The 23,170-nt window shown below is 40.3% G+C and overlaps 1 protein-coding gene across 2 annotated transcripts in view; it reads left to right on the plus strand.

Annotated features, from left to right (window-relative positions):
- Nucleotides 1-219: 219 nt before the first annotated feature.
- Nucleotides 220-23,170, plus strand: part of LOC133542571 (protein PALS1-like) — a 99,731-nt gene continuing 76,780 nt past the window's right edge. For both annotated transcript variants that reach the window (XM_061886836.1, XM_061886837.1), the window contains exon 1: nucleotides 220-387. The gene's annotated coding sequence lies outside the window, so the exon portion shown is untranslated. The remainder of the gene's footprint in view (nucleotides 388-23,170) is intronic.

Below are 23,170 nucleotides of genomic sequence, written 5' to 3' on the forward strand. Positions count from 1 at the left end.
TTTGTTGTACGCAAACAAGTTTTCAGATATTTTTTGATCTAATTTCAAATTTAACGGTCTCTTGAATATTTGTATATGAAGTTTACTGCTTCCGTATTTTGTTTGACGATACAATCATCGACCTTTATGTGCTAAGAGCCCGCGCCCGATTGGTCAAAGCGAGATTCCTCTTCTCAGCTCGTCCAATCATCGTCGTTGTTGCATTTGGTTGGGCGCGCTTTGTCCCCGCCCCCCTGGCAGATCTGCTGTGGACATGAGATGACAGAGCGACTTCCGAGCAACCACAAACTTGGCAAGACTCAACCCCGTCAAATATCTCCATCAGACGGAACTACGGTCGGCGGGATTTAAGCCTCTTGGTCAGGCCGCGGACGCCCCGGGAGCAGCGTGAGTTACTAGTCTCTTTCTTCTCAGTGTCTTTGTTATCAACAGGTGCCACCGGAAGTCAGCCAGCTAGCTAGTCCGGTGCCAACATTAGCCGTGCAAGAAGACGACTAGAAGCTTCTATCTTGTCACGTAGAAAGAACACTTTTGGGGGAGAAAAAAAGCTTCATTAGTAGTAATAAGTTACATCCATACTGAAACTGATGAATCAAACACTTCTTTGTATTAACCCTTTGTTAGCTAACCCGAGAAACACCTTTAACCTTCAATGGTCAATGTTCAACGTTTAATGTTCAACGTTTAACGTTCAATGTTCACCGATTAATGTTCAACGTTTAATGTTCATCGTTTCACATTCAATGTTCACTGTTTAATGGTCAACGTTTAACGTTCAATGTTCACTGTTTAATGTTCAACGTTTAACGTTTAATGTTCACTGTTTAATGTTCAATGTTTAACGTTCAATGTTCACTGTTTAATGGTCAACGTTCAATGTTCAACGTTTCATGTTCAACGTTTAACGTTCAATGTTCATTGTTTAATGGTCAATGTTCAACGTTTAACGTTTAATGTTCAATGTTCACCGTTTAATGGTCAATGTTTAATGTTCAACGTTTAACGTTCAATGTTCACTGTTTAATGGTCAACGTTTAATGGTCAATGTTTAATGTTCAACGTTTAACGTTCAATGTTCACTGTTTAATGGTCAATGTTTAACGTTCAATGTTCACTGTTTAATGTTCAACGTTTAACGTTCAATGTTCACTGTTTAATGGTCAATGTTTAACGTTCAATGTTCACTGTTTAATGTTCAACGTTTCACATTCAATGTTCACTGTTTAATGGTCAACGTTTCACATTCAATGTTCACTGTTTAATGTTCAACGTTTAACGTTTAATGTTCACTGTTTAATGTTCAATGTTTAACGTTCAATGTTCACTGTTTAATGGTCAACGTTCAATGTTCAACGTTTCATGTTCAACGTTTAACGTTCAATGTTCATTGTTTAATGGTCAATGTTCAACGTTTAACGTTTAATGTTCAATGTTCACCGTTTAATGGTCAATGTTTAATGTTCAACGTTTAACGTTCAATGTTCACTGTTTAATGGTCAACGTTTAATGGTCAATGTTTAATGTTCAACGTTTAACGTTCAATGTTCACTGTTTAATGGTCAATGTTTAACGTTCAATGTTCACTGTTTAATGTTCAACGTTTAACGTTCAATGTTCACTGTTTAATGGTCAATGTTTAACGTTCAATGTTCACTGTTTAATGTTCAACGTTTCACATTCAATGTTCACTGTTTAATGGTCAACGTTTCACATTCAATGTTCACTGTTTAATGGTCAACGTTAACGTTCAATGTTCACTGTCTAATGTTCAACGTTTAACGTTCAATGTTCACTGTTTAATGTTCAACGTTTAACGTTCAATGTTCACTGTTTAATGGTCAACGTTTAACGTTCAATGTTCACCGATTAATGGTCAACGTTCAATGTTCAACGTTTAATGTTCAACGTTTAATGTTCAACGTTTAACGTTCAATGTTCATCGATTAATGGTCAACGTTCAATGTTCAACGTTTAACGGTCAACATTTAACATTCAATGGTCAACGTTTAATGTTCAACGTTTAATGTTCAACGTTTAACGTTCAATGTTCACTGTTTAATGGTCACCGTTTAACGTTCAATGTTCACCGATTAATGGTCAACGTTCAATGTTCAACGTTTAACGGTCAACATTTAACATTCAATGGTCAACGCTCAATGTTCAACGTTTGATGTTCGTTTAACGTTCAACGTTTAACGTTCAATGTTCAACGTTTAATGGTCAACGTTTAACATTCAATGGTCAACGTTTAATGTTCAACGTTTGATGTTCGTTTAACGTTTAACGTTCAACGTTTAACGTTCAATGTTCAACGTTCAATGTTCACCGATTAATGGTCAATGGTCAACGTTCAATGTTCAACGTTTAACGTTAGATGTTCACCAATTAATGGTCAACGTTCAATGTTCAATGTTAAATGGTCAACGTTTAACGTTCAATGGTCAACGTTCAATGTTCACCGATTATTGGTCAACGTTGTATGTTCAACGTTTAATGGTCAACGTTTAACGTTCAATTTTCAAGGTTTAATGTTCAACGTTTAATGTTCAATGTTTAACGTTCAATGTTTAACGTTCAATGTTCACCGTTCAATGTTTAACGTTTAACGTTCAATGTTTAACGTTCAATGTTCACCGTTTAATGTTTAACGTTCAATGGTCACCGATTAATGGTCAACGTTCAATGGTCAACGTTTAATGTTCAACGTTCAATGTTCAAAGTTCAATGTTCAAAGGCCTACTGAAAGCCACTACTAGCCACCACGCAGTCTGATAGTTTATATATCAATGACGAAATATTAACATTGCAACACATGCCAATACGGCCGCTTTACTTTACTAAATTGCAATTTGAAATTTCGGGCAAGGTATCCTGTTGAAAACGTCAGTGTGATGACGCGTATGATGACGTGTGCGCGTGACGTCTCGGGTTGTAGCGGACATATTTTTCCAGTTCGATCCCAGCTATAAGTAGTCTGCAATAATCACATATTTACACAGTATTCTGGACATCTGTGTTGCTGAATCTTTTGCAATTTGTTCAATTAATAATGGAGACTACAAAGAAGAAAGCAGTTGGTGGAAACAGGGTGTATTGCAGCCGGCTGTAGCAACACAAACACAGCCGGTGTTTCTTTGTTTACATTCCTTAAAGATGACGGTGAAGCTTTAATATGGAACAGAGCGGTCAAGCGAACATGGTTCTCTACCACATGTCAACCGGCAGGTTTCGGTGAAAAAATTGTGGTAATACGTCGACTCTTACCGTAAACATGAGCGGAGCTTGCGTCGTTCCTCCAGCACCTGTCAAAGAGGCAGCTGCGACTCTCTTGCCTCCTCTGTGGCTTCCCTCAGAGACACTGGCAGTCACCACAGCCGTGGCCACACTACTTCTACTTTCAGGTACGACTATATAATCTCACTAAAACACTATTAACACAATAAGTAGATAAGGGATTTTCCAGAATTATCCTGGTAAATGTGTCTAATATCTGAATCGCTCCCACTGCTTTCGGCTGTTTAAAAAAAATATATATATATAATTTTTTTATTTCTAGTCCATCACTCTCACTTTCCTCATCCATGAATCTTTCATCCTCGCTCAAATTAATAAGGAAATTGTCACTTTCTCCGTCCGAATCGGTCTCGCTGCTGGTGGCCATGATTGTAAACAATGTTCGGATGTGAGGAGCTCCACAACCCGTGACGTCACACGCACATCGTCTGCTACTTCCGGTACAGGCAAGGCTTTTTTATTAGCGACCAAAAGTTGCCAACTTTATGGTCTATGTTCTTTACTAAATCCTTTCAGCAAAAATATGGCAAATATCACGAAATGATGAAGTATGACACATAGAATGGACCTGCTATCCCCGTTTGAATAAGAACATCTCATTTCAGTAGGCTTAATGATTTAATCTTCCTCACTTGGGCGTACATTTTGCTTGAAAATTCCCTTTTCTCTTCTCTGACTCTCTCGTCGTTATTTGGGATGTCTGTTGTGATTTCCCTTTCTGGTTTCATCACCCGCCCTACCTGGCCTCTGATTGGCCTGTCCCTAATGTTTTTTGCCCTAATCCTAACCAATGGTAACTCATCATCGTAAACAACCAACCAAGCATGGATGTTCTTATACATAAACCAACCAATCATCGTTGATGTTTCCCATATAGTTTGTCCTCTGCCTGTGGAGTTACATTAGTCCACTTCTTTTCTTTCTCTTCTCCCTCTTGCTTATTTTGTAGCTTGTACATTATTCTTTTAAAAAAAACTTTTGCTGCTGTCCCAGTTTAAATAAGAGAATCTAATTTCAGTTGGCCTTTAAATCAAGCCAAAGTGTATGTGTGAAGTTTGACTGGAGCTGAGTCAAAGTGCTGGAAAAGAGTGCTTGAAAGCAGAGCATGATGAACAAAAGTTCTTTGTTAATTATTAAGAGTTGTTTATATTTATTTCTGATGTACTTTATGACGGGGGTCAGCAACCCGTGGCTCTCGAGCCGCATTCCGCTCTTTCGTGCGCCCGAGTGATAGTGAAAAAGTGATTTAAAATGGAAAAATTTGGGAAGAGTGTTGGCGTTAACACACTTTTTGTGTCTTTTTACACATTGAAATAAGAAAGGACACAAAATTCCAGAAGTCCACGCATCTCCCGGACACAGATTATCAATTTCGGCTGGTGTTTTGTTTTGTTTATTTGCCAGGTCAAATGATTGATTAATAATCAACTTCAAAGTAATGCACTTTCAGGTACAATTTCTTAAATTTTGATTCACCTAAAGTTTTATTGATCACAAATACTGCATTTGCAGTAGTAGGACTACCGCGTGTTTTGGTCATGGCGAGCCCAAGAAGCGAAGATGGCAGTCACACACAAGAGATATGTGTAGACTGCACTATGATGGCAATAGGACTCAAGTAAACAGCACAAACATTTTATATGTTTCATTAAAAATATAGAACATTACACACGGGGCTCAAAAATCTGTCAAAATGTTTTAGTAGAACTTTGGTAAGCTATGAAGCCACACCGCTTGATGGATTGTATACTGTGCTTCAACAAAGGAGTATTATTATGCTGTGTGTATAAGGTAAGACATTATCTGCTGTTTTGTTTCACAATATTATGCAAAAGCCACTTTTCTTACCTTCTGGTACCTGCTGATGTGTATTTGGGATCTGCATACAGTAAATCCTGAAAAATTATGCACGTCCGCCTTTTTAGTTTGTGCGGAGATCGTAGTTAAAAAGCTTCTTCTTTTTAGATAGATAGATAGATAGATAGTACTTTATTGATTCCTTCAGGAGAGTTCCTTCAGGAAAATTAAAATTCCAGCAGCAGTGTACAGAGTTGAGATCAATTTAAAGAAAAAAGTAAAAAGTAAATAATGGGGGTTTAAAAGGAAACAAAATAGAGAAATATTACAAAAAGAATAAAAACAATGGGAATAACAATATAACAGTAAAATAAGAATATAACAAGACAAAGTAGGCAGTAGTGACCATGTTATGAAAAACGTATTGCACTGTTAATGTTTTGCATCCCCTGTCATCCTAGTACCCCCCGTCCCCCGTCCCAGCGAGGAATTGTACAGTCTTTTCTCTATCTTCTTGTCATGTGACATTCATCCTCCGCTGTTGCCATTTCTAATATAAAGTAGTGTAAAGTTCTCACTTATATCTGTCAGTAAACTCACCATGGAAGCACTTAAACATACCAGTGTAGTGAGTTGACATTATTCACCCAAGGAACTTTTCTTATTAGAGAGTTCCGGTCACAGGACACATTTCGTGTGTTGTTGTTGCACTAGTGAGCCACGAATGGGAAGATGCTGCTTGAAGTAAAGTGTGAATGTCATAAAACAGTTAGCTCCAACTTTTGACACTTCTTCCACTCCCGTCCTTGCACGCTACACCGCTGCAACAAAACAGTGCATCCTGAAGAGACTGTCAGAAAGTCTATGCAAAATTTTGAGCAAAAAAAGCACCATTACATGTTATGCAGACCACAAGGAAGTATTTAATAATCATATTAATATGACTCCTTTAATGTGCCTTATAATCCGTTGCGTCTTATACAAACCCTGTTTCCAACGAGTTCGGAAAGTGTGTTAGATGTAAATATAAACGAAATACAATGATTTGCAAATCATTTTCAACCCGTATTCAGTTGAATATGCTACAAAGACAACATATTTGATGTTCAAACTAATAAACTTCTTTTTTTTTTGCAAATAATCATTAACTTTATAATTTGATGCCAGCTACACGTGACAAAGAAGTTAGGAAAGGTGGCAATAAATGCTGATAAAGTTGAGGAATGCTCATCAAACACTTATGTGGAACATCCCACAGGTCTGCAGGCTAATTGGGAACAGGTGGGTGCCATGATTGGGTATAAAAACTACTTCCCAAAAAATGCTCAGTTTTTCACAAGAAAGGATGGGGCGAGTACACCCCTTTGTCCACAACTGCGTGAGCAAATAGTCAAACAGTTTAAGAACAACGTTTCTCAAAGTGCAATTGCAAGAAATCTAGGAATTTCAACATCTACGGTCTATAATATCATCAAAAGGTTCAGAGAATCTGGAGAAATCACTCCACGTAAGCGGCATGGCCGGAAACCCAACATTGAATGACCGTGACCTTCGATCCCTCAGACGGCACTGTCTCAAAAACCGACATCAATCTCTAAAGGATATCACCACATGGGCTCAGGAACACTTCAGAGAACCACTGTCACGAAATACAGTTCGTCGGTACATCTGTAAGTGCAAGTTAAAGCGTTAGTATACAAAGCGAAAGCCATTTATCAACAACATCCAGAAACGCCGCTGGCTTCTCTGGGCCCGAGATCATCTAAGATGGACTGATGCAAAGTGGAAAAGTGTTCTGTGGTCTGACGAGTCCACATTTCAAATTGATTTTGGAAATATTCGACATAGTGTCATCCGGACCAAAGGGGAAGCGAACCATCCAGACTGTTATCCATGCAAAATTCAAAAGCCAGCATGTGTGATGGTATGGGGGTGCATTAGTGCCCAAGGCATGGGTAACTTACACATCTGTGAAGGCACCATTAATGCTGAAAGGTACATGCAGGTTTTGGAACAACATATTTAGAACGTTTATTTAACCAGATAAGAAACCCATTGAGATCAAGATCTCTTTCACAAGGGTGACCTGGCCAAGAGGTCAACAGCACATGTCACAGAGCAGTTTCAAAAAAGTGATACATTAAGACATACATTTTAAAATACATAAAAGAGAACTGTAAAACAATAAAGATTTACACCTTTTAAAAACACAGGCACTGAGCAAAAGTCTCTTGCTCTCTGTCCCTCAGGTCAGAACGGAAGGCTCCAAATGGAATTAGTTCAGTGAGTTTCAGTTTCGTCTGCAATGCATTCCATGCCATAGGGGCAGCAATGCCAAAAGCTCTTTTGCCAAATTCAGTCCGTACATGGGGAACAGTTAAAACATACAAATTGTTAGAACGTAACGCATTAGAGCTGTCATATGCTGCCATCTAAGGTCCGCCTTTTTCATGGACGCCCCTGCTTATTTCAGCAAGACAATGCCAAGCCACATTCAGCATGTGTTACAACAGCGTGGCTTCGTCAAAAAAGAGTGTGGGTACTTTCCTAGCCCGCCTGCAGTCCAGACCTGTCTCCCATGGAAAATGTGTGGCGCATTATGAAGCATAAAATACGACAGCGGAGACCCCGGACTGTTGAAGGACTGAAGCTCTACATAAAACAAGAATGGGAAAGAATTCCACTTTCAAAGCTTCAACAATTAGTTTCCTCAGTTCCCAAATGTTTATTGAGTGTTGTTAAAAGAAAAGGTGATGTAACACAGTGGTGAACATGCCCTTTCCCAACTACTTTGGCACGTGTTTCAGCCATGAAATTCTAAGTTAATTATTATTTGCAAAAAAAAATAAAGTTTATGAGTTTGAACATCAAAATATGTTGTCTTTGAAGCATATTCAACTGAATATGGGTTGAAAAGGATTCGCAAATCATTGTATTCCGTTTATATTTACATCTGCCACAATTTCCCAACTCATATGGAAACGGGGTTTGTACATGTAAAAAAGATTGAAAATATACCATTCATCGGCAGTGTGCTTTATAATCTGCTGCGCCCTATGGTCCGGAAAATACGGTAATCATTTTTCTTTTGACAGTATATACGATATATTTACGATAAATAAATGTTTTCAATATAAACTTCACCGCTATTTTTTTCCAGTAACAGTCAAAAATAAACTTCATAAACGGTGCATAGATTCATCCGGTCACAACATCAGGCACACCTGCCCAATCCGATCGATACAGCACTGTATCAAAAGAAAAAAGAGATGCACACATTTGTCGCACGTCTGTGTCATTATACAGGATTGTATGCAAAGATTGATCTTACTTCTTTTGTGTTTCCTCAAAGCAAGTGCTAATGTCACAGTGGCGCTCTTTTCCTGTTGAAATTCAGCCACTAATCCAATTTCCTTGTCCAACTGTTGTGGACAAATAAACACAGAGAATATTTATTTAATATTATTTCTTTTATAGATAAAATGCAAACAAGAATGCATGCACTGAGAATGGAAAAATCCAGCGGCAGATGTTTCAGCTTGTATAATGACCACATATGTAGATCTGACGGCTGTTAGAAAACAATACACCAAACCCTCGCCAGCACAGACAGGTGTCCAAAACTGTGCGTTATGATTAGACGCTTTGGAGTTTTCTTTTGCGAGTATCCAACATTGTTACAACATTTATAAGGCAGAAAAGACAAGCTTCGTTAAAGGTCCCCTTTAAGGGTCTTATGGGGATCCCAAATACACAAAAGTAGGAGCCAGCAGGTAAGAAAAATAGATTTTTTAATTCATAAAGAAATTCTATTTAGACTCTCCTGTATATTTGTGTTTCACATTACTTTAAACTTTGCAGCATCGCGTGGACATCGGGGGCGGTACCCCTGGATTGGCAGACCGGGGTGGTGGTTCCTCTCTTTAAGAAGGGGGACCGGAGGGTGTGTTCCAACTATCGTGGGATCACACTCCTCAGCCTTCCCGGTAAGGTTTATTCAGGTGTACTGGAGAGGAGGCTACGTCGGATAGTCGAACCTCGGATTCAGGAGGAACAGGGTGGTTTTCGTCCTGGTCGTGGAACTGTGGACCAGCTCTATACTCTCGGCAGGGTTCTTGAGGGTGCATGGGAGTTTGCCCAACCAGTCTACATGTGCTTTGTGGACTTGGAGAAGGCATTGGATCGTGTCCCTCGGGAAGTCCTGTGGGGAGTGCTCAGAGAGTATGGGGTATCGGACTGTCTTATTGTGGCGGTCCGCTCCCTGTATGATCAGTGCCAGAGCTTGGTCCGCATTGCCGGCACTAAGTCGGACACATTTCCAGTGAGAGTTGGACTCCGCCAAGGCTGTCCTTTGTCACCGATTCTGTTCATAACTTTTATGGACAGAATTCCTAGGCGCAGTCAAGGCATTGAGGGGTTCCGGTTTGGTGACCGCAGGATTAGGTCTCTGCTTTTTGCAGATGATGTGGTCCTGATGGCTCCATCTGACCGGGATCTTCAACTCTCGCTGGATCGGTTCGCAGCCGAGTGTGAAGCGACCGGAATGAGAATCAGCACCTCCAAGTCCGAGTCCATGGTTCTCGCCCGGAAAAGGGTGGAATGCCATCTCCGGGTTGGGGAGGAGACCCTGCCCCAAGTGGAGGAGTTCAAATACCTAGGAGTCTTGTTCACGAGTGAGGGAAGAGTGGATCGTAAGATCGACAGGCGGATCGGTGCGGCGTCTTCAGTATTGCGGACGTTGTACCGATCCGTTGTGGTGAAGAAGGAGCTGAGCCGGAAGGCAAAGCTCTCAATTTACCGGTCGATCTACGTTCCCATCCTCACCTATGGTCATGAGCTTTGGGTCATGACCGAAAGGATAAGATCACGGGTACAAGCGGCCCAAATGTGTTTCCTCCACCGGGTGGCGGGGCTCTCCCTTAGAGATAGGGTGAGAAGCTCTGCCATCCGGGAGGAACTCAAAGTAAAGCCGCTGCTCCTTCACATCGAGAGGAGCCAGATGAGGTGGTTCGGGCATCTGGTCAGGATGCCACCCGAACGCCTCCCTAGGGAGGTGTTAAGGGGACGTCCAACCGGTAGGAGGCCACGGGGAAGACCCAGGACACGTTGGGAAGACTATGTCTCCCGGCTGGCCTGGGAACGCCTCGGGATCCCCCGGGAAGAGCTAGACGAAGTGGCTGGGGAGAGGAAAGTCTGGGTTTCCCTGCTTAGGCTGCTGCCCCCGCGACCCGACCTCGGATAAGCGGAAGATGATGGATGGATGGATGGATTACTTTAAACAGAGACCGCCATCACACACTAAAAGGCACATCATGACGCAAAATGGTAACTGCACCCCTTTGCTGACCGTGTCTATGTCTGCTGCCTTGCTAAAGTGAACCTTGGCAGTAGTCAGGAGACTTTTGGATATTAAGGCCTCTAATTTGAACATTTTAAGGTCAAGGCAAGTGTTGCCTTAAAGAATGGCTCATATTTTAGGGCACCAAAGCAGGTTAGTGTTCATCAAGGCCTGCCAATTACAGCCAAAGTAATAATTAAGATTATTGTTATCAATATTGAAATCATGATTACTGATTGTCAGTGTTGGGGTGTGAACATAATACCATCATGTCATCTCTAATGTCTAATAAAAAGGCTATAGATAAACCTTATCCATATATTTAAGACAAATATTAGTTTGTTTTATTCTTTGATAATATCAACTTGTCAGCTGTTTGCCATTACATGATGCCTTTATCTCCATTTTTACATTTTGAGAAAGGTAGTTTTTTTTTATTATTATAAAAAAATTAAAAGTTATTTACATGTAGATGATGTATCAGGACAGATCCATTAAGAGTTTGAGCAGAAATATGTCATATAGGAATTTACTATACACAATAAAACATTAACAAAATGCTGTGTCACATGAATGATTTTTGAAGTAATACCTTTGTGACATGAAAAAAGCACAAGTAATGTATAAAAAATCGGGTGTTTACTTTTTGATATCAAAATAAAAACACAAAGCAGTTTGGCTAATGAAGATGCAATCTAATAAACAAGCTTTGATCTTCTCCAACGCCTCCTTGTAGTTCATTACAACAATTTGCCTGACAAAAATAACGGCGTGACACCCCTCACATCGAATACACAATCTTCACAGCCTGCGTTCAGTTCAATGCGATGACATAACATTTGAGCTAGTATTGGTGTTATTTGAACACTGATACAGTTTGCAGTTAAAAAAAAAAGGAGTGAACATCCCAGTAAACGTAGTAAAGACTTTATAAACAAAGTGTGACAACGTTCACGACACACCGCCTGCTGCATGTTTCCTCACATCATTAACTCTCAAGTCCCAGCAGCTGATGGACGCTATATTGAGAAAAAAAAAGCAACATCAAATAGTTTTCTCCTTGGCTGTATACTTTTAGTGTGGGGACAATATTGTCCACACTTGTCTCCATCTAAACACAGCAGAGCTCTCTTAAACGCATGCCTGGAAGCAAGGGAAAATGACGTTAAACCACCCGCCTGGCTCTGATTACTGCCAGGGAAATCACTGGAGCGATGTCTGTGTAGTTAGTCTGCCATGATTATCAAGCCAAACGACGCGAGTGCGCATGTGCCCGACTTCCTGTTACCTAAAATGCTTTAATAAATGACGGTTTTTCGGTAATTGAAAAAATTAGACGGTAATACTAATCGTCTGGTATTTAATCGCAAATGATCATTATACCATTTACTGTTCCATCCCTTGTCCATTAACAAGTAAAAAGTCAAGGGCGGTCACGGAATGTTCTTGCCGCAGATGTTAGGCAGTTTTTTTAGGGCCTACTGCAAATGACGAGGGCGCTTTTGCCGCAGTTGCCGTGGTTAAATTCGAGCCCTTGATACTACTTTTCCTGTATTCATCCATCCGTCCATCCCTCCGAGCCAATGCAACACAATGTCCTTTTTTTTATTTTTATTAAATCAACACAAAAACACACAAGATACACTTTCCATCAGTGCATCAACCCCCCAAAGAAAACCCCTCCCTCCCCCATTCACACCCACTCACACAAAAAAGGGTTGTTTCTTTCTGCTACCAAAATGCTGGTTCCCACAACATATATAACACAGTCTGCAAGGGACACAGTCCCTGAAACACACATGACCAGTCCACTAACACTATCATTAATTACTATTTTTAATATAATTGTTTTATATGATTTTACTTTCTTTTTTATCCCCAAAAATGTCATTGTTTTCCTTTTTTTTAATCTCATTTTATTTTATAAAAAAAATAACCTTATCTTCATCAGACCAGGTTGTTAATAGAATTAGACTTGTCTAAAAGGTTTTTAAAACCAGGTCCAGTCCAGACAATGTCAAAGTGGGCTCAACAACACACACCCTCATCCATGTACAACAACAAAAATTAGGGAAACAACAGATTGCATATAAGTTATAAACAAAATGACATTTTCATAAAAAGCATTTGTGTATAGTCCATATTATGTCCAAGTCAGACTCAGCAACACACACCTTCATTTTGTACACTCAAAAATAGGGAACACAACAACAGATAACATATATGTTGCTGTTGTTGCATATCTATAAACATTATTACATTTTCATAATAAGCCTTTAAGGATTTCCCATCTTTTTTCATGTTTTTGGGCATCATTATCGTTGTCAATCATGTATCTTTCTAAAGTTAAAAAATACTGAATAAATGTTTTAAAGAAAGTAATACTAAGTGAATATCTATTTTTGGCCTTAAAAATAAACCTTTTACCAAGTACTATAATTTAATTGACTAAGTCATGCTTGTCAATAAACTCTCCTAAAATAACAGAAACTATATCAAGCTTCATAAACAAACCAATCCTTGAACACGTTTTTTCAACTTCCACCCAAAAAGAAGACACAATATGACAATACCAAAACAAATGCAGGGTGGATTCAGATTCCTGACAGCAAAAGCGGCAATCATCTGACTCAGTCATATTCCATAGTTTTAACATTTTCCCCGTGGGTAAGAAGTTATAAATAATTTTCATTTGAAAATAACGGTTTTGCTCATCGATAGTAGTTTTGTAGATTAGTTTGAACATGGCATCCCACGGCAAGGGGCAGTCCAAAAAGTCCTCCCATTTTCCATATGTGTTATATGGGACAGCCTTCAAAGATTTCTTTATTAAATAAAAATGATATATTTTTTTATTAATTTTAGTTCCTTTTTGCCAACTAGAATTTCTTATTAGAGGTTTACAAACTAGTAATTTAGTAGTTCCATAATTAATTATTTGTTTCCATCTTTTCCTAATTCCTCCAGTTAGTTGATTAAAAGAAAAGCTTGAACAAGCATAGTTCTAAATTCATCATACTTCATCATTTTACCATTCTCATTGATAATATCATTGACAAAAATTATTCCTCTTTCAAACATATTTTTCCAAAAGAACGGCTTTCCATCTATTAAAATATTAGAGTTCATCCATATTATCTGCTGCAAAATATCATCTCTTTTTTTTTGGCACATGAAATTGAAAACACCACCATTTCCTTTATGAACCCCTCCATGTTTCCCAGCAGACTCTCTACACAATGTCCTTTTTATCTGTACTGCAAAGTCCAAATTTGAATGCCAATAAAGGAAGTCTAAGTGTAATGATAATGAAGGATTTGGGTTTTGTTAGACCATCCTATAGTATTTACAACTGACTTGATCTTCTCCTAGCCTACTATGTGGTGATGAGGCCCAGGCTAATATTTATGGATACTTATTAAGCGAGTGAGAACAAGCACTCGGGTCACTGGCCAGCAACATACACACATCCTCTGTTCTGTGGAATGTTCCGTCATCCTGGAACTCTGTCTCTGTGACCTGAGAGGGACACACAAGTAGGCCACAGACCAACCAGTACAGTGTGTCCCACCAAATCAGTGTCGGACTGAGTGTTTTTATTACTATTATTGTAGGCACTTGTTTATTTTGACCTTTTTTTGTTGTTGCTCTTTTGAAAGATGATGGCTGCGGAGGAGTGCTCACATTACACTAGGCTCACCGTGCATGTTTGTGTCAATATTTTTCAGCTGTCTATGACACCCAAATCACCTGCAACTAGGTATGGGTACCCTTCACATTTGAACCGATATGGTACCTAGGAATTGATAGCGGTACTTAGCGATGGCGGTTTTCAGTACTTTTGTGTGTTGTCATGTGTTGATAAATGTTCATTTGTTTAATAATAGAAATCTTTTTTTAAATTGCATTTTAATTACATTTTCTGTGCTGTCCAAAATGGTTGTACGGTATACTGATACTAGTATAGTATAGCGATACTAATGAATCATATTCGGTACAATACCGCCAATCCCCCCGGGCATGACGGTGCATCTTCACGTGGTGACATTGCTGGTTGTAGGAGCAGAGGAGCATGTTGGGCAGCACACACACACAGAGTACTTACAAGCAGACAGTGTGTAGACAGATAAGGGAGAATGGATGCATTTTGGTGTAAAAAGTCACGATTAAGGTGAAGTTATAACACTGAAACACCCTCTGGAAGAGCTGCTTTAACACATGACAAGCTAGCTAGCGGCTAACATCCATCCACAGTGTTTAAGCTACTTGTAAATCTCTAATCCATGGTGACAAAAAAAGTACATTTTTTACAAGTACCAGTATCACTGGAGGAGGAGGAATATCTAAACATGCTTCGCTACACAGCATAGGAGGATACAATAACTCACCGCCGTCACAATGTAAACAAACGCCATGGGTGGACCTACACCTGACATCCACTGTAATGATACCAACTACAGTAGCATATGTAGTCAACACTACTATGATTACATCCATATTTTTTAGCCTCACAAAATCCTTTTTGTTTTTTTTAAATGTATATTATCTTTATAAAGTAAGGAAATATGTCCCTGGACACATGAGGACTTTGAATATGACCGATGTATGATCCTGTAACTACTTGGTGTCGGATTGATACTTAAATGTGTGGTATTTGTTTTTTCAATGTAAATAAAAAAAACACTGCAATTTTACAGTAAAATTTTGGCACCAGAGCTGCCTTTTTTCCCCCCATAAAAACAGCAGTACTCACTTCTCTGTGAAGCGCTTTGTGTGTCTAGAAAAGTGCTATATAGATCTAATCCATTATTATTTTTATTACTGTTTTTCCATTCACAGTAATAGACACTACATTTGGAGGTGAAATCATTGCAACCCACCATATTTTTTTTTTACATTTTAGTTTTCAAATAATCTACTAATAAAATGCATAAGAAATGTTGTAATAATAGTATTCACTGTTAGAAGCGGGCCCACCATAACTGCGACGTGGCCCTCAGTGAGAAGCACTCTGTTCTAGACAACATGTCTGGGTTGTTTTGGCTTTGCTTGGTACAGAGTGGTACAGCCCTTCCTTGAAGAGTGTGTGTTCCATGTGTACACTGGGAAAGCCTGATAAGGTCAGATTTCATGGATGCAAATTGGTTCAGTCTTTGTTCTCAAGGACTTTTTTCAGTGCATCATTTACAATCATGGAGCACAGTAGCCACCTCCTTCAAATGATGGCAGTTGTGTTCAGTAATGATCGGAACTGTCCCCAATTTCATTAAGCGTATGTTTATTCAGTTAGCAGTGACACTTTGTGAAGAAACATCTTCGACTCTTACTGAATGAATGTCTATTTTGCTGGAATGTTCCTCTTGGAGCAAGAAGTAGCTGCTTGAGAAGCTGAGGAGAAAGGAATGTGGAATTTAGGCCGACCTTCACATGACAACAGTCTGACAACAGTTACTTGACAACAGTTCCTCCTTTCTGCTAAACACAGATTTAAATGCTTCAACAACTGTTCTCTTTGTGCCACTGAATCAAAACACCCGCACGCGACGACGGTTGGCTAATTTTCACATGCATTATGTTGACTTTGGAGTGTGTTCACTGTCAAGATATAAGTAAACATTGATTGATTGATTGAAGATGAGTGGAAATCAGTCAGTGCAAGGGCTGGGCTGTTTGGACAAAAAAGTATATCTAGATATATTTTTACTTAAACTGGAAACTCGATATATATATCTCGATATATTTTCCGGTGAAAATATTGATATAAAGATATTAATTTTTCAGCCAATTTCACTGAAATCGAACCGAATGACAACTGTACTGTAAACAGACTAACCCCGTTATGGGTGTTAACAGCACAGACAATGAAGGGTTTGGAGTAGCATAGAATTACATAACATAAATAACGTGGAAAAAGGTATTCATAAAATAGAAGAATATTCTTTCTGCATGAAATAAATAACATAACTGTGAAAATGATAATACAAAATGTATCAAACTTATTATAAAAACAATACATTTACAGGCACGCACTTTTTATTTCTCAGTCGACGATGTAATGGACTGTTACACATGTAGGGTTCTGTGGTCAGCGCCAAGTAAGTGACTTGACTTAATCTTCCTCATTTCGGCGTACATTTCGCTTGAAAATTAACTTTTCTCTTCTCTGACTTTCTCGTCGTCATTTGGGATGTCTGTTGTGATTTCCCTTTCTGGTTTCATCACCCGCCCTACCTGGCCTCTGATTGGCCTGTCCCTAATGTTTTTTGCCCTAATCCTAACCAATGGTAACTCATCATCGTAAACAACCAACCAAGCATGGATGTTCTTATACATAAACCAACCAATCATCGTTGATGTTTCCCATATAGTTTGTCCTCTGCCTGTGGAGTTACAGTAGTCCACTTCTTTTCTTTCTCTTCTCCCTCTTGCTTATTTTGTAGCATGTAGCTTAGTTTTCAGCTACAAGGGTCTAAAAATAGCTTAGCTACAGAAATTGCTACTTGTTTGAAAAGTAGACAAGCTACTAGGAAATGTAGTTAAGATACCAAGCTTTGCTTTCAAGTAAACTCTTTTTGATGTATGGATTAGAATGGAAGGCAGTTAGTTTGACTATGAACCAGGGATTACGCTTGCCAGCATTCTAAATTGGCATATACACATATTACAAGCCATTGATTACAACGAGGGAGGGCTGCAGGATTAATCGAAATGTAATCATAATCGGAATATTTCATTATGACCGCAAAAAAAAAAAGAGTATTTCATGTCTTGCGCCTCCTGTTCATACCATGTGTTCCTCCTCCCTGCGTGAGCACTCTCCGTAGACGTATGGCGCAGTGTTTCCCATGTATGAATGTAGACGTATGGCACAGTGTTTCCCATGTATGAATGTAGACGTATGGCACAGTGTTTCCCATGTATGAATGTAGACGTATGGCACAGTGTTTCCCATGTATGAATGTAGACGTATGGCACAGTGTTTCCCATCTATGAATGTAGACGTATGGCACAGTGTTTCCCATGTATGAATGTAGACGTATGGCACAGTGTTTCCCATGTATGAATGTAGACGTATGGCACAGTGTTTCCCATGTATGAATGTAGACGTATGGCACAGTGTTTCCCATGTATGAATGTAGACGTATGGCACAGTGTTTCCCATGTATGAATGTAGACGTATGGCACAGTGTTTCCCATCTATGAATGTAGACGTATGGCGCAGTGTTTCCCATGTATGAATGTAGACGTATGGCACAGTGTTTCCCATGTATGAATGTAGACGTATGGCACAGTGTTTCCCATGTATGAATGTAGACGTATGGCACAGTGTTTCCCATGTATGAATGTAGACGTATGGCACAGTGTTTCCCATGTATGAATGTAGACGTATGGCACAGTGTTTCCCATGTATGAATGTAGACGTATGGCACAGTGTTTCCCATCTATGAATGTAGACGTATGGCGCAGTGTTTCCCATGTATGAATGTAGACGTATGGCACAGTGTTTCCCATGTATGAATGTAGACGTGTGGCACAGTGTTTCCCATGTGTGAATGTAGACGTATGGCACAGTGTTTCCCATGTATGAATGTAGACGTATGGCACAGTGTTTCCCATGTATGAATGTAGACGTATGGCACAGTGTTTCCCATCTATGAATGTAGACGTATGGCACAGTGTTTCCCATGTATGAATGTAGACGTATGGCACAGTGTTTCCCATGTATGAATGTAGACGTATGGCACAGTGTTTCCCATGTATGAATGTAGACGTATGGCACAGTGTTTCCCATGTATGAATGTAGACGTATGGCACAGTGTTTCCCATGTATGAATGTAGACGTATGGCACAGTGTTTCCCATGTATGAATGTAGACGTATGGCACAGTGTTTCCCATGTATGAATGTAGACGTATGGCACAGTGTTTCCCATGTATGAATGTAGACGTATGGCACAGTGTTTCCCATGTATGAATGTAGACGTATGGCACAGTGTTTCCCATGTATGAATGTAGACGTATGGCACAGTGTTTCCCATGTATGAATGTAGACGTATGGCACAGTGTTTCCCATGTATGAATGTAGACGTATGGCACAGTGTTTCCCATGTATGAATGTAGACGTATGGCACAGTGTTTCCCATCTATGAATGTAGACGTATGGCACAGTGTTTCCCATGTATGAATGTAGACGTATGGCACAGTGTTTCCCATGTATGAATGTAGACGTATGGCACAGTGTTTCCCATGTATGAATGTAGACGTATGGCACAGTGTTTCCCATGTATGAATGTAGACGTATGGCACAGTGTTTCCCATGTATGAATGTAGACGTATGGCACAGTGTTTCCCATCTATGAATGTAGACGTATGGCGCAGTGTTTCCCATGTATGAATGTAGACGTATGGCACAGTGTTTCCCATGTATGAATGTAGACGTATGGCACAGTGTTTCCCATGTATGAATGTAGACGTATGGCACAGTGTTTCCCATGTATGAATGTAGACGTATGGCACAGTGTTTCCCATCTATGAATGTAGACGTATGGCGCAGTGTTTCCCATGTATGAATGTAGACGTATGGCACAGTGTTTCCCATGTATGAATGTAGACGTGTGGCACAGTGTTTCCCATGTGTGAATGTAGACGTATGGCACAGTGTTTCCCATGTATGAATGTAGACGTATGGCACAGTGTTTCCCATGTATGAATGTAGACGTATGGCACAGTGTTTCCCATCTATGAATGTAGACGTATGGCACAGTGTTTCCCATGTATGAATGTAGACGTATGGCACAGTGTTTCCCATGTATGAATGTAGACGTATGGCACAGTGTTTCCCATGTATGAATGTAGACGTATGGCACAGTGTTTCCCATGTATGAATGTAGACGTATGGCACAGTGTTTCCCATGTATGAATGTAGACGTATGGCACAGTGTTTCCCATCTATGAATGTAGACGTATGGCACAGTGTTTCCCATGTATGAATGTAGACGTATGGCACAGTGTTTCCCATGTATGAATGTAGACGTATGGCACAGTGTTTCCCATGTATGAATGTAGACGTATGGCGCAGTGTTTCCCATGTATGAATGTAGACGTATGGCACAGTGTTTCCCATGTATGAATGTAGACGTATGGCACAGTGTTTCCCATGTATGAATGTAGACGTATGGCACAGTGTTTCCCATGTATGAATGTAGACGTGTGGCACAGTGTTTCCCATGTATGAATGTAGACGTATGGCACAGTGTTTCCCATGTATGAATGTAGACGTATGGCACAGTGTTTCCCATGTATGAATGTAGACGTGTGGCACAGTGTTTCCCATGTATGAATGTAGACGTGTGGCGCAGTGTTTCCCATGTATGAATGTAGACGTATGGCGCAGTGTTTCCCATGTATGAATGTAGACGTGTGGCACAGTGTTTCCCATGTATGAATGTAGACGTATGGCACAGTGTTTCCCATGTATGAATGTAGACGTATGGCACAGTGTTTCCCATGTATGAATGTAGACGTGTGGCACAGTGTTTCCCATGTATGAATGTAGACGTATGGCACAGTGTTTCCCATGTATGAATGTAGACGTATGGCACAGTGTTTCCCATGTATGAATGTAGACGTATGGCACAGTGTTTCCCATGTATGAATGTAGACGTATGGCACAGTGTTTCCCATGTATGAATGTAGACGTATGGCACAGTGTTTCCCATCTATGAATGTAGACGTATGGCACAGTGTTTCCCATGTATGAATGTAGACGTATGGCACAGTGTTTCCCATGTATGAATGTAGACGTATGGCACAGTGTTTCCCATGTATGAATGTAGACGTATGGCACAGTGTTTCCCATGTATGAATGTAGACGTATGGCGCAGTGTTTCCCATGTATGAATGTAGACGTATGGCACAGTGTTTCCCATGTATGAATGTAGACGTATGGCGCAGTGTTTCCCATGTATGAATGTAGACGTATGGCGCAGTGTTTCCCATCTATGAATGTAGACGTATGGCGCAGTGTTTCCCATGTATGAATGTAGACGTATGGCACAGTGTTTCCCATGTATGAATGTAGACGTATGGCGCAGTGTTTCCCATGTATGAATGTAGACGTATGGCACAGTGTTTCCCATGTATGAATGTAGACGTATGGCACAGTGTTTCCCATGTATGAATGTAGACGTATGGCACAGTGTTTCCCATCTATGAATGTAGACGTATGGCACAGTGTTTCCCATGTATGAATGTAGACGTATGGCACAGTGTTTCCCATGTATGAATGTAGACGTATGGCACAGTGTTTCCCATGTATGAATGTAGACGTATGGCACAGTGTTTCCCATGTATGAATGTAGACGTATGGCACAGTGTTTCCCATGTATGAATGTAGACGTATGGCACAGTGTTTCCCATGTATGAATGTAGATGTATGGCACAGTGTTTCCCATGTATGAATGTAGACGTATGGCACAGTGTTTCCCATGTATGAATGTAGACGTATGGCACAGTGTTTCCCATGTATGAATGTAGACGTATGGCGCAGTGTTTCCCATGTATGAATGTAGACGTATGGCACAGTGTTTCCCATGTATGAATGTAGACGTATGGCACAGTGTTTCCCATGTATGAATGTAGACGTATGGCACAGTGTTTCCCATGTATGAATGTAGACGTATGGCGCAGTGTTTCCCATGTATGAATGTAGACGTATGGCGCAGTGTTTCCCATGTATGAATGTAGACGTATGGCACAGTGTTTCCCATGTATGAATGTAGACGTATGGCGCAGTGTTTCCCATGTATGAATGTAGACGTATGGCACAGTGTTTCCCATGTATGAATGTAGACGTATGGCGCAGTGTTTCCCATGTATGAATGTAGATGTATGGCACAGTGTTTCCCATGTATGAATGTAGACGTATGGCGCAGTGTTTCCCATGTATGAATGTAGATGTATGGCACAGTGTTTCCCATGTATGAATGTAGACATATGGCACAGTGTTTCCCATGTATGAATGTAGACGTATGGCACAGTGTTTCCCATGTATGAATGTAGACGTATGGCACAGTGTTTCCCATGTATGAATGTAGACGTATGGCACAGTGTTTCCCATGTATGAATGTAGACGTATGGCGCAGTGTTTCCCATGTATGAATGTAGACGTATGGCACAGTGTTTCCCATGTATGAATGTAGACGTATGGCACAGTGTTTCCCATGTATGAATGTAGACGTATGGCGCAGTGTTTCCAATGTATGAATGTAGACGTATGGCACAGTGTTTCCCATGTATGAATGTAGACGTATGGCACAGTGTTTCCCATGTATGAATGTAGACGTATGGCACAGTGTTTCCCATGTATGAATGTAGACGTATGGCACAGTGTTTCCCATCTATGAATGTAGACGTATGGCGCAGTGTTTCCCATGTATGAATGTAGACGTATGGCACAGTGTTTCCCATGTATGAATGTAGACGTATGGCGCAGTGTTTCCCATGTATGAATGTAGACGTATGGCGCAGTGTTTCCCATCTATGAATGTAGACGTATGGCGCAGTGTTTCCCATGTATGAATGTAGACGTATGGCACAGTGTTTCCCATGTATGAATGTAGACGTATGGCACAGTGTTTCCCATGTATGAATGTAGACGTATGGCACAGTGTTTCCCATGTATGAATGTAGACGTATGGCACAGTGTTTCCCATGTATGAATGTAGACGTATGGCACAGTGTTTCCCATCTATGAATGTAGACGTATGGCACAGTGTTTCCCATGTATGAATGTAGACGTATGGCACAGTGTTTCCCATGTATGAATGTAGACGTATGGCACAGTGTTTCCCATGTATGAATGTAGACGTATGGCACAGTGTTTCCCATGTATGAATGTAGACGTATGGCACAGTGTTTCCCATGTATGAATGTAGACGTATGGCACAGTGTTTCCCATGTATGAATGTAGACGTATGGCACAGTGTTTCCCATGTATGAATGTAGACGTATGGCACAGTGTTTCCCATGTATGAATGTAGACGTATGGCACAGTGTTTCCATGTATGAATGTAGACGTATGGCGCAGTGTTTCCCATGTATGAATGTAGACGTATGGCACAGTGTTTCCCATGTATGAATGTAGACGTATGGCACAGTGTTTCCCATGTATGAATGTAGACGTATGGCACAGTGTTTCCCATGTATGAATGTAGACGTATGGCGCAGTGTTTCCCATGTATGAATGTAGACGTATGGCGCAGTGTTTCCCATGTATGAATGTAGACGTATGGCACAGTGTTTCCATGTATGAATGTAGACGTATGGCACAGTGTTTCCCATGTATGAATGTAGACGTATGGCGCAGTGTTTCCCATGTATGAATGTAGACGTATGGCGCAGTGTTTCCCATGTATGAATGTAGACGTATGGCACAGTGTTTCCCATGTATGAATGTAGACGTATGGCGCAGTGTTTCCCATGTATGAATGTAGACGTATGGCACAGTGTTTCCCATGTATGAATGTAGACGTATGGCGCAGTGTTTCCCATGTATGAATGTAGATGTATGGCACAGTGTTTCCCATGTATGAATGTAGACGTATGGCGCAGTGTTTCCCATGTATGAATGTAGACGTATGGCACAGTGTTTCCCATGTATGAATGTAGACGTATGGCACAGTGTTTCCCATGTATGAATGTAGACGTATGGCACAGTGTTTCCCATGTATGAATGTAGACGT

Source organism: Nerophis ophidion, linkage group LG24 (assembly GCF_033978795.1).
Source record: "Nerophis ophidion isolate RoL-2023_Sa linkage group LG24, RoL_Noph_v1.0, whole genome shotgun sequence".
NCBI lineage: Eukaryota > Metazoa > Chordata > Actinopteri > Syngnathiformes > Syngnathidae > Nerophis > Nerophis ophidion.